This window comes from Desmodus rotundus, chromosome 2, assembly GCF_022682495.2.
Source record: "Desmodus rotundus isolate HL8 chromosome 2, HLdesRot8A.1, whole genome shotgun sequence".
NCBI lineage: Eukaryota > Metazoa > Chordata > Mammalia > Chiroptera > Phyllostomidae > Desmodus > Desmodus rotundus.
This window is the reverse complement of record NC_071388.1, coordinates 10,481,384-10,493,525: the sequence shown is the minus strand read 5'-3', so window position 1 is coordinate 10,493,525 and position 12,142 is coordinate 10,481,384. Positions and strand designations below refer to the sequence as shown.

The 12,142-nt window shown below is 39.2% G+C and overlaps 1 protein-coding gene across 16 annotated transcripts in view; it reads right to left on the bottom strand.

Annotated features, from left to right (window-relative positions):
- The window catches only part of PCBP3 (poly(rC) binding protein 3), a 223,542-nt gene that overhangs the window by 156,170 nt on the left and 55,230 nt on the right, over window positions 1-12,142 (bottom strand). For 4 of the 16 annotated variants that reach the window (XM_045196615.2, XM_045196623.2, XM_053917769.1 and 1 more), the window contains exon 2: window positions 6,053-6,141. The exons of the other annotated variants lie outside the window; for them this stretch is intronic. The gene's annotated coding sequence lies outside the window, so the exon portion shown is untranslated. The remainder of the gene's footprint in view (window positions 1-6,052; window positions 6,142-12,142) is intronic. 16 annotated transcript variants of the gene reach the window in all.

Sequence of the window (12,142 nt, the reverse complement as noted above, 5' to 3'; positions counted from 1 at the left end):
TGAAGGTAGACAAAAGAACCAGGGTCCCTTGACTTGACCCCTCACTGGGGCCCAAAGCCTTTGTACCAGAGAGGGTAACATGGTCAGGATGTGGAGAAGTTTCTGGACTTCCTGACATGGGAGCCCCACGCACTGTTACTACCCAAATCCATTGGCAAAGCCCTGGTGTGGACTACAATTAGACTGAGAGAATATAAAGGCTGTCCTCCCAACAAAAGTGTTGATAAGGATTATGAACATTGGGATGTTCAAACAGGTTTATGCAAATAGCTTGTGTCATCTTTACCTGAATGTTTTTATGGGAATGGATATTCTATCTGGCTAGGAAATGCTTACCCTACCAAGTGTTATAAAACCAAAACTGTCTGCTATTTATAAGGAAGCCACTTGAAATATAAACATATAAGAGAATAAGAGAAAAATGATGGAAAAAGATGTGCCATGCTAACCCCAATCAAAAGAAAGTTTGAATGGCTATATTAACATCAAAGAAGGTAGGGCTCAGAGCAAAGAATATTATCAGAAGTTAAAAAGGACATTAAATAATAATAAAGGGGCCAAAACAACTTGACAGAAGATCAGTAAAGGATATAGGGGACTCAACACTATCATCCACATTCCTTAACTGACATTCATAGAGAACTCTGCACCAGCAATTTTCAACCTTTTTCATCTCATAGCATATAAAAACTAATTATTAAAATGCCACAGCATACCAAAAATATATTTTTGTTTACCTGACAAAAAAATAGGTATAATTTTGATTCATTCCCACTGGATGGCTATTGTTGTGTTGGCTGTCGTCAGTTTTTTATTTGACAATCTAAGGAAGAGAAAAGTGGTCAATGCCCCTGGCTAAATAGTCAGGTATTACCTGTTTTAAAAATTCTTGCGGCATGCCAGTGTGCCGTAGCACATCAGTTGAAAATCACTGCGCTACACAGTAACAACATAATACTCTTTTCAAGTAATCATGGAATATTTTTAAAGACCATTGTAGCCATTAAAAAATGCAATAAAACTTAAAAAGTTGAAATCAGAAAAAGTATGGTCCCAGACCACTATGGAATTCAATTAGAAATCAATAACAGAAAAGTATCTTGAAAATCCTCCAAATACTTAAAAATAAATAGCACACTTCTAAATAACACATGAGTCAGAGAAGAAATCAAAATGGAAATTAGAAAGCATTTGAACTGAGTAAAAATGAAAACACAAGATATCAAAATGTGTGGGATGCAGCAAAAGCAGTACCATGAGGGAAATCTGTAGTACTAAAATGCCTAGATTAAGGGAAAAAAGTTCTCAAATCAATAACCTAAGGTTCTATTATACAAAACTAGAAAGAAAAAGAAGAGCAAATTAAACCCACAGACAGCAGAAGAAAAGCAATAAAAATGAGAGTAGAAATTTAAGAGCTGAAAAGCAATAAAAAAATGCAGAATATTAATGAAACCAAAAGTTGGTTCTTTGAGATCAATAATATTTATAAACATCTAGTTACACTGATCAGGAAAAAAAGCCAAGAAGATACAAATTACCAATATCAATAATAATAAGTAAAATATTACTACTGATAGAAAGGACATTAAAAAGATAAGTCAAACCACAATGTGATACTAATTTGACACCTACTAAGATGGCTATAAACGAAAGACCAGAAAATTACAAGCATTGCTGAGGATGTGGAAAAACAGGCACCTTTATACATTACTGGTATAAATGTAAAATGGTACAACTCTGGGGAAAAGTCTGCCAGTTCCTCAAAACATTAAACATAGAATTTAATTACATTAAACATAGAAACATGTGACTCAGCAATTCCACTCCCAGGTATATACCCAAAATAAATGAAGACAATGACTCAAAAAGATACTTGTTCATAGCAACACTATTCACGATAGCCAAAATGTGGAAACAACCCACATGTCCATCAACAGATGAATGAATACACAAATTGTGATATATCCATAAAATGGAATATTCTGCAGCCATAAAAAGGAATAAAGTACTGATACACACTATAACTCAGATAAACTTTGACACATGATGCTAAGTGAAAGAATCTAGACATAAAAGGTCACCATACTATATGATTCCATTTATATGAAACATCCAAAATATGTAAATCCATAGAGATAAAAAGCAAATTAGTTGTCCAGGAGATGGGAGAAGGGAGAAACAGGGTGTGACTATTTAATGGATGTGGAGTGTTTGTTGGCATGATGGACAAATTTTAAAAATTCTGAAACTGGGTGGTGGTTGCACAACACTGAATGTACAAAATGTCACTGAATTGTACACGTTAAAATAATTAATTGCTCTCTGGCTGGTGTGGCTCAGTGGATCAAGTGCCAGCCTGTGAACTAAAGGGTTGCCAGTTCAATCCCTAGTCAGGGCACATGCCTGGTTTGCAGGCCAGATTCCCCAGTAGGGGGTGCTCAAGAGGCAACCACACATTGATGTTTCTCTCCTTCTCTTTCTCCCTCTCTTCCCATTTATAAATAAACAAAAAAACAAACAAATAAGTAATTGCAGCTTATGTGAGTTTTACTTCAATAAAAAAATAATAAGATGTAACATAACAAGGGTGTTAGAAATGTGCGAGAGATAGAGGCAGGAGGAACCGGATGATCTGATCTAAATGCCTTTATTTGATGCTGCGCTTATAGGTGGACTGAGTCTAGACCGACTGCAGCCCTGGGGGTGTGGGGGCTAGAATGGGGTTTTTTAAATAAAAAGCACAGGGTTTGTGAGGGGACTGGGGAGAAGTTAGTCACTTGCTCTTCTGGGTTGAGTGCCTCAGGGTTTCAGGATGTGAGCCAGGACAATGGGTCAGGCTGGACTGATCCCAGGTACAGGAGGGTCAGTCTGACCACAGGCCATTGTGGCTGGTGCCAGATGTCTACTGTGCCCGGTAGGAGAGAGTTTCGATTAAGCCTCGGGCTACCAAGTGAGTCAGAATAACTGAGTCATGGGCAGTACAGCAGGTTGGAAAACTGGCCTGACCCTTTCAAAGGGAATGTTAGAAACTATTGCATGACAATGAATTTAACAACTTAGATGAAACAAATTCTTAGAAGAATCAAGCTAGCAAAACTCACTCAAGAAGAATTAGATAACCCTATCTATATCCAAGAAATTGAATTCAAGCTAAAAACCTTCCCACCAAAAAAAGAGTCAACTGGATGGCTTCAATGGTGAATTTCACCAAATATTCAAGAAAGAATTAATACCAATTCCTTACTAACTCATTCTGAAAATTGAATATAAGGGAATACTTCCCAACCCATTCTATGAAGCAAGCATTAACCTCATACCAAAACCACAGAAAGACACTACATTAACACACCAATATTCTTTATAAATATAAATGTAAAAATTCTTAAATTTTAGCATATGAAATCCTACAGTATACAAAAAAAAATCATGACAAAGTGGATTCCAACCACTTTGCAATTGTCTAATGTTTTTTTAAAAATCAATGTAATTGATTTTTATATGGATGGCCATATAAACTGACTAAAAATGAAAAACTAAAAAAAAGAAAGAAAAATTATATGATCATCTCAATAGATGCAGAAAAAGCATTTGGCAAAGTTCAATCAATCAAGAAAAAAATTCTCAGTGAACTTTCTGAACCTGATGAAAGACCTCAGGTTAAAACACACAGCTGACATCATACATAAGGCTGAGACTGAATGCTTGCCCCCAAATCAGGAACAAAGCCACTTTAACAAGCAATTCTTAGTATGATACCAAAGACATGATGTATGCAAGAGAAATATTGGTAAGTTGAATGTCATCAAAATTTAAAACTTTTGATCTTCAAAAGACATTTACAAAAATGAAAAGTCAAGTTACAAACTGGGAGAAAATATTTGTAAAACAAGTAACCCATAATAAAGGACAGTACCCAGAATATACAAAGAACTCTCAAAACTGGATGAGAAAATAACATAATTTCTTAAATGAGCAAAACTACTTTACCAAAGAAAACATACGGACAGCAAATAAGCCCACAAAAAGATGGCCTAGCAGAGAGAGAGGCAAGCCACCCAGACCAACCAGAACCCAGTCCAGGAGCAGAGTGTGCAGGCCCAATGGAGACACCTTCCTCCCCATCCTGAATGCCACGGTGGAAGAAATCTAAGATACACAAACTTTCAACAGAGGGACATAGACAGAAGAAACGGCCTCACTGTCTCCTCAGGGAGTGGCAGACATGAGGGGATCACTTGCTTCCAGCAGCTTGCAATGTATTGACAGGAGAAAGCACAGGGCCCCTGACCATACATGGGGACCTGGGGCCAGAGCACCAGGCCCATCAGGCAGCTCCAGGCAAGGTCTTCCTGGGGTTGGACCTGGTTCCTTCTGCTCCTCTCTACTGACCACACTCACTTCCTTAGGTGAACCCACCCAGTCTATTGCCATAAATACTTCCTACCCTGATGATTCCCTAAAGTAATCTCCCTGACTCTGCCCTCTGCCCTGAGCTCCTGTATCAACTACCTACCTGACTAAGCCACCTGGATGTCTAGTCGGAAAGTTCAAGACCAAACCTGACCCTCCAGAGGTCATCCTGCCTCAGTTATTCAGGCCCCTAGGAGTCGTCTAGGCCTCTTCACCCCTTCTCCAGCCTCGCTGATCCTTGTCCAGCAAATTCTGCCTTAGCAGGGCCCCTGACCTCGCCCTCTCACCAGCTCCCATCTTGGCCCACCATCTGCTCCCCTACAGATACAGCCAGAGTCAGCTTCAGAGAGGAGAGCAGAGAACTTCCTCAGGCACTGAGGATGACACCCAAACCCTCATCCTCCTTTCCCATCTCCACCCCTCTAAGGTCGCTTCACCTGGGTCTGTTCCAGTTATTGCTGCTGCAGCTGGGGGCTCACTGTGTGAGCTCCCTCAGGCCACCAGCTCCATTGCCACCTTCTCAGAAAGGCCTCCCTAGACCACCTGCCAGGATCCCCCTCCCCTTTGTCAGTCTTCCTGGTCTAATCCGTCATGTGCTGTTTCATGTTTAAGCCATTTCCTTTTCTGAGGGTCCCTTGCCTCGATCCCTCACCCCAAGCAAGCCACTTGGTGGCAGGAGCAGTGTGTGTTCCCTACCACCCAATCAAGCCTAAAAGAGTTCTGGGTGGGAGGAGGGCCCTTGGAGCCTTTTGGACAGGTGCACACATGAAAAGACAAATGAACAGACAGGCAGCTGCACCAAGTGGAGGCCTGCACACTCTCCCTGGGGGTGGGGCCCTGAAGGAAAATAGGCAGCTGTAAAAAATAACATGTGTCTCCATCTGTGGTTCTCTTGTCTCTTTTCAAAATCAGAGAATAAAATAACAGGTAGGGGGAAAAATGAAGACATTGTACCCACCATAAGAGACTTGTAATTCAACTAATCACAAAAAAACACAATCAGGACATGTCTGAATGAAAGTCCTCATCTGTTTGGAGTTTACATGTCCCGGTTGAAAGCTGCTGCTGGCCATGTGAGACACAGCCCAGAGCCCAGGCTCTCCCATCATCATCAGTTTAAACATGACACCGTAGCATCATATATGTAACCCACACCCGCAACATAATTTTATCTTTGAAAAGACATTTAAAAAGTGCAGACCAGAAATGAGAAAATTAGCTAGTAAAATTTTATTCCTTTTGTGGATTTAGCCAGAGATATAAAGAATAGTCATACTCTTATTAAAATAACTATTTGGAATTTTCCTACTTTTATAGGCACGAGCAACTACCAGGAGTGAATGCACTCCCTTCCTGAGGGATGGTTCTGTCCTCCCACTGCCCCTCTCAGGCCCAAGCATCTCCCATGTTCCAGCAGTTTGAAAACTGTCAGCAGACAGCTAAGGGAAGCAAGTTTTCCTCCAAATTCCACTGAGGCCCCCATCCCAGCCCCAGCGCCCCTACCCTTGCCTTGTCTTCCTCCCATGGCCATGTACACATACCCACATATCCAACACTCCTGTCATCTTCTTAAACACTGACACTGCTGACATTTTACATCAAAGTTTAAATGTTCATGTTGTGAAATGGGCTGTCCCACCTCATTGTTCAGGGGAGTGGGGCTGGGATCCTTCAGGCTCCCCTTAGAGCAGCTCCTTCTGACATGAATTCTTGATTTCTGGGGCTCTCCTGTCAGGAGAGAACAAGCAAGCAGAGACCAGCAATGAGTGGAGGCAGCGGCTGGGGGCTATTCCATACAACATTTAGCCCACCACTTCCAAAGACCATTTAATGAGGACTTGAGATAATACTTTTTTTCACAGTGGGACACACAGTACAGCTCCTAGGCATTCACTCATAGGTTCCATTTTGCCAAACAGGAGCTCATGCTTTGACAGATCTCAATGAAGGAAGAGCATATACTACTGTTTTTATCTAAAACTAAATAGGCCATAGCAAAGATCTAACTTCAGGAGGAAGACAGTCTTGAGTCCAAATTTCTCCAGATCTGGAAAACCAAATGCCTCATTAACTAACCCCCAACAACAGAGCAAATTCAGAGTTCTGCAGTGCCAACCAGAAATCAGGGTTAGCTAGAGTTTAAAAGAGCCTCATTCCCATAACAGAACCTACTAATGCAGTTACTGTTTTGAAGTAATTACACTCTTGGTATGGTCTCAGCAGAAAGAAACAAGGTAGCCAGGGGGGTTGAACTTTACTCCTCAACTTCAAAAAATACTATCTTGAGGCCAATGCTTAGTTAGCAGTGATGTAGTGGTGATGTAGTCAAGGAGACCAAGGAATGTAGACCCTGAAAGCCCCTTGCCTAACATGCGGCATGCCAGCTGTGCTCCCTGCCCTGGAACGGCAGGTCCTTTATCTTTCTACACGCCCTACTGCAAGGTTCCTCCACCAGAAGCTCAGTTATGTGCACAGCAGCTGCAACATCCCAGGAGGGGGCATTGTTTGTTTCATTTCCTATTTAAGATATATCATACTCCATGTGTGTGAATAGAGATATACATACCAATATTTCAATCCTTTTAAATTATATTGAACTTTGTTCACTATCAACTTCCAAAATCTGTTTGGTCTCTCACCAGGGTATTAAGTTGCCTAAAATACATCTACTAGACTTTCTAGACAACTCTCCAAATGAAACAGTTTTTCAATCAGTGATAAAGAATTAGCTCTGCACATCCCTACCTAGACCTCCCCAAAAGCACGCTGCCAAGCAGTGACAGGCTATGGCAGGGACAGAAGGCCAGGTGCTCAGTCCCTGCTCTTTATAATGAGTGTGCATCCTCTGGTTGTAAAATACATGCTTGTTCTGGGTGTATAAGCCTTGGAAAGTGCAGAAAAGAGCAAGAAACATATTTAAAAGCATTTCCAATACCCAAAAAGATACGAGAGAGCAGCAGAATGTATTTTGTTCTAGTAGTTTCTCATTATAACATTATCTACATATTTTTTAAACAAAATGACATAGACCCTATGTGCTTTCAAAACATAATATATCCACGCTTGTAATATTTGTAGAAAATGTCCATTAATAGCCTTTTACTAATGTGCATTGATATTCAAAGAAATTTTCTATGAAAATCAAACTTGTTATTTGAAATTGCTTGCATTGTTTTTATGCTTAGAAAAATGCTTCTATACGTCAAAAATCAGACTTTTCACCATACTTTTTCTATGAGTATAAAAGTGATATATGTTCACTTTAAAAAAATTTAGAAAACTCAGAAGTACATGCAAAAAAAATACTAGCAGTGATATGAGCTCACAGAAACAGACACCATAGACCTTTGGTTTGTACCTCCTTGAGGACTTTAAAATACACAAAAAAACACTTGCACAACATGCATGCATAGGCACACACATATGGCTATATATTACATCATGTAGACTGTTTTTATGTTTTTATATTTTTGCCTCATATGCTGGTGGATTTCTTCATCTCACGACTCATTCCTGTAAACACTAATAGCCACCTACTAATGGACTGTGCTGTGAAAGTACAGTAACTGACTTACTGAATCCCCTACTATTGTGCATCTGGGCTACCTCCAATTGTTAATGATTTGAACTCATGATGTAATGAGCATTTTCTGTACATAAATTTAGTGGTTATCTGATTATTTCCTGAAGATTAATTCTAAAGAATAGAATATTCAGCCAAAATATTTCTAAAGAATATTCTAAAAACAATATTCAGCCTGAATATTTCTAAAGCTTCTGGTACACCAGGACTAAGAGCCCTTCAGAAGCTCATCTCCCTCCAGTCACAAAACGATGATGTGTGATAGTTGAATCTCTGTGATTCCTTGCCAAACTCCGTATACTTTTATTTTTTAAAGTATATTTTATTGATTATAGTGTTACAGTTGTCCCATTTTTTTCTCCCCTTTATCCCCCTCCCCACTGCTGCCCTCCTCCCTCCTGCATTCCCTCCACCTTAGTTCATGTACATGGGTCATACACATAAGTTCTTTGGCTTCTACATTTCCTATACTATTCTTAACTTCCCCCTGTCTATTTTGTACCAATTATGGTTATTCCCTGTACCTTCACCCCCGCCATTACCCTCCTCCTATTCCCCACTGATAACCTTCCATGTGATCTCCATTTCTGTGATTCTGTTCCTGTTCTAGTTGTTTGCTTAGTTTTTGTTTTTGCTTTTTAGATTCAGTTGTTGATAGTTATGAGTTTGTTGTCACTTTACTGTACATAGTTTTTGATCTTCTTTTTCTTAGGTAAGTCCCTTTAACATTTCATATAATAAGGGCTTGGTGATGATGAACTCCTTCAACTTTACCTTATCTACCCTTCCATTCTAAATGATAGCTTTGCTGGATAGGGTAATCTTGGATGTACATCCTTGCCTTTCATGACTTGGGATACTTCTTTCCAGCCCCTTCTTGCCTGGAAGGCTTCTTTTGAGAAATCACCAGATACTCTTATGGGAACTCCTTTGTAGGTAACTCTCTCCTTTTCTCTTGCTGCTTTTAAGATTCTCTCCTTATCTTTATCCTTGGGTAATTTAATTATGATGTGTCTTGGTGTGTTTCTTCTCGGATCCAACTTCTTTGGGCCTTCTGAGCATCCTGGACTTGCATATCTAGTTCTTTCACCAGATTGGGGAAGTTCTCCTTCATTATTTGTTTAAATAAGTTTTCAATTTCATGCTCTTTCTCTTCTCCTTCTGGCACCCCTATGATTTGGATGTTGGAACATTTAAAGTTGTCCCAGAGCAAACTCCTTATTATAAACCTTCTCAAAATATGCCAACAAGATGGTCCAAGAATGACAGGAATACATTAATCATAAACAGTCAGGCTGGTATCTTCTGACATTTGTTGGTACTTATATTCCTTTTGTAAACTGCCTGCTCAACATTCACCAGCAAAGTAACTAGATGAGAGTTAATGAAATACATGAGAATTATTTAAAAAGGATAATACAGAATTAATTTCTGCTCAGAGTTTCAACAACTGTAAGTACCTATATTGTAGAAAAGAACAAGTTCAGGTGATTTTATATTAGAATTAAAAATTTTTAATATATCTAATAATAATCCAATTAAATTAGGAGGAAATCACTATAAACTCAGGGCCATAAAAGGTTTGTCTCTAGTTCTCTCACTAAAAGTGGCCACCACACTCATATGCAGCCTGAAGCCAAAATTTTAGCCTCTAACACTGCTTTCACAAGAAGAAAGAAGTCCTTTGCCAAGTAGCTGTTTCCATGACTTGAGGCAGGAGAAAGCAGAGGGGCTGAAGTACAGAGTTATGACCAGAAAGCAAGGTACCTTTAAATGTCTGGGGCAGTAATGGGGCAGCAGATGACAGGGTCCCAGGCCAACATGTGGGAAGCTCAGCATAAGAGAATCATTATTATAGTTTATCTGTGATGATTATTCAGTTTAATCTGAAACAGGAGCTCAGGCTGAACTCAAGGTCCAAATCATCTTAGAACCTGTGACCAAGCTGCCCAGCCTATCGACTAATGGCTCTGAAGTGCAAAGCCTCACCTGCTGATCTATTGTGCCCAGGTCTTCTGCCCTCTTAGAAAGGTGCAGAGGTAAGTAAGCTTCTGTAAAATAACTGCCCGACAAAGGGGAATGATGCCAGGTAAATTCATTAAAACTACAGTGCATATATACTTTGTAAGGTTTATGTGCAGTAATAAATTTTGTAATCACTGTATTTCTGCTTGCTTTTACTGCTAATGTATTTAAAAGAATAATTTCTAATTTTGCTTAAATTGCTTTTAAAGTGATTATTATATATATTTAACATATTGAGCCCTAAATAAAGTCCAAATAGCAGCTAATGTTCCTCTTTAGGTACAAAGTCCTCATAGATGTTATGACCGTCCCATTTCCCACCGGCTTGTTTACCTTTCATGGTCAATCTGGAGATGCCCTTGCTAATCACTGTCTAGCATTTGTCTCCACTTCTTCTGACTAGCCTTTGAATTTGATATGTGGTGATCTTCCCTACAGAAGTTTTGAAATCTGGCATTCTTTTACTTTCCAGGTTTGGTGTCCTGATTAGAGAAGTTAACGCAAAATCAATGACCTGAGTTTTCTGCTACCAATTGTTCAGCTTCCCCTATCCCTTCTGACAGTCCTCGGCTGTCTTTCCTCATGTCTCAATGTGATGAATTTTATGGTTTGACTATAAACTATATCTCAAATCAGAAAATAAACATAATTTCAGAAAAATCAGAAAATAAGGCATCTATATACTTACCATGAAGAATAAAGAGTTGTCACATTTTGCCTTTTTTGCCTCAGGTCTCTACAAACAGTTCTTGCAGATGCAACTAAAGCCCGATGTACCCCAGTGATCACTTCTGCTTCCCTACAGTTAGGTAATGACATAATGTAAAGATGGCGCATCATCCTTCACAACCAGTGTTTACACCTTTCCTAGCTATGTAATTATCCAACACCACCAGAGTACACCCATAGTATTGAAATTTGTTTTTTTACAATCAACATTGCTAATGAGATTTATGCATCTTGATACCCATAGATCTGATTCATTTCAGTGCTGAATGATTTTTGACTGTACAAATAGAACAAATGTCTAGGCCCCCTCACTGAGGCCAATTAGGTAGTTTCCTCCAACTTGCTATTACAAACATTGAAGGACCATATCCCTCAGACACTGTGAGTTCTTCTAGAGAAAATGCCTGACAATGACATTGGTGGGTCATATGATGTGCATGTTACCAACTTTACTTATATAACCAAATTCATTTCCAAAGTGGTTATATCAGTCAAGGAGCAAGAGTTCCCATTTCCTCCTACCTCACCAATATCTATTAATTGGCTCATGTTTGCCAATGTGATAAATATGAAATGGTCTCTCATTGTTTTCATTCATATTTCATGGATGAACAGAAAAATTATAGGGTTTTCATATATTTATAATCTTTCTTGTTTCCTCATTTTGAACTATCTTTTCATAGCCTTTATCTACTGTATGCTTATTCTCTCAATATCTTTAATATTAATACTTTTAAAGTTATATGACTTTTAAATGTATCCTATCTGTAATCTGTCTTTTAAGTCTATAAATTTTATCTACTATACAGATGATTTTTCTATTTAATGTAGTAAAATAAACCAGTATTTTTCCTTATACTTTGTGCTTTTTGTGCCAACACCCACATGTCAAAGATTGCCTTCACATTCTAGTATTTTTCGTAGTCTTTTCTTCTGTAAGTTTTAGTTTTCCCCATCACACTCAGGATTTTATTCCGTCTAGAATTCAGTTTCATATATGAAGGTCTAGGTATGGATCTAATTTTATCTTTACCATATGCATACAAGATTACAGGAGACCATTCTGCGTGGTGTGGGCCCAGCTCCCACTCGGAAAGGAAGGTCTGGCACATAGGACCCACATCCATGGATAGGTTACCCCGTGGGGAATCAGGCCTGTATTGTACCTAGGCCACTTTGAGACTTGCTTTCTGCTAAAACTCCCTCGGCCTGAATTGAGGCAGCAATCGTTTACTGCATATCTTTAAAGTAACTTAGCAGCACAGTTTACAATAGCCAAGTACTGGAAGCAACCTAAGTGCCCATCAGCAAATAAGTGGATCAAAAAACTATGGTACATTTACACAATGGAATTCTATGCAGCAGAGAGAAAGAAGGAGCTTATACCCTTTG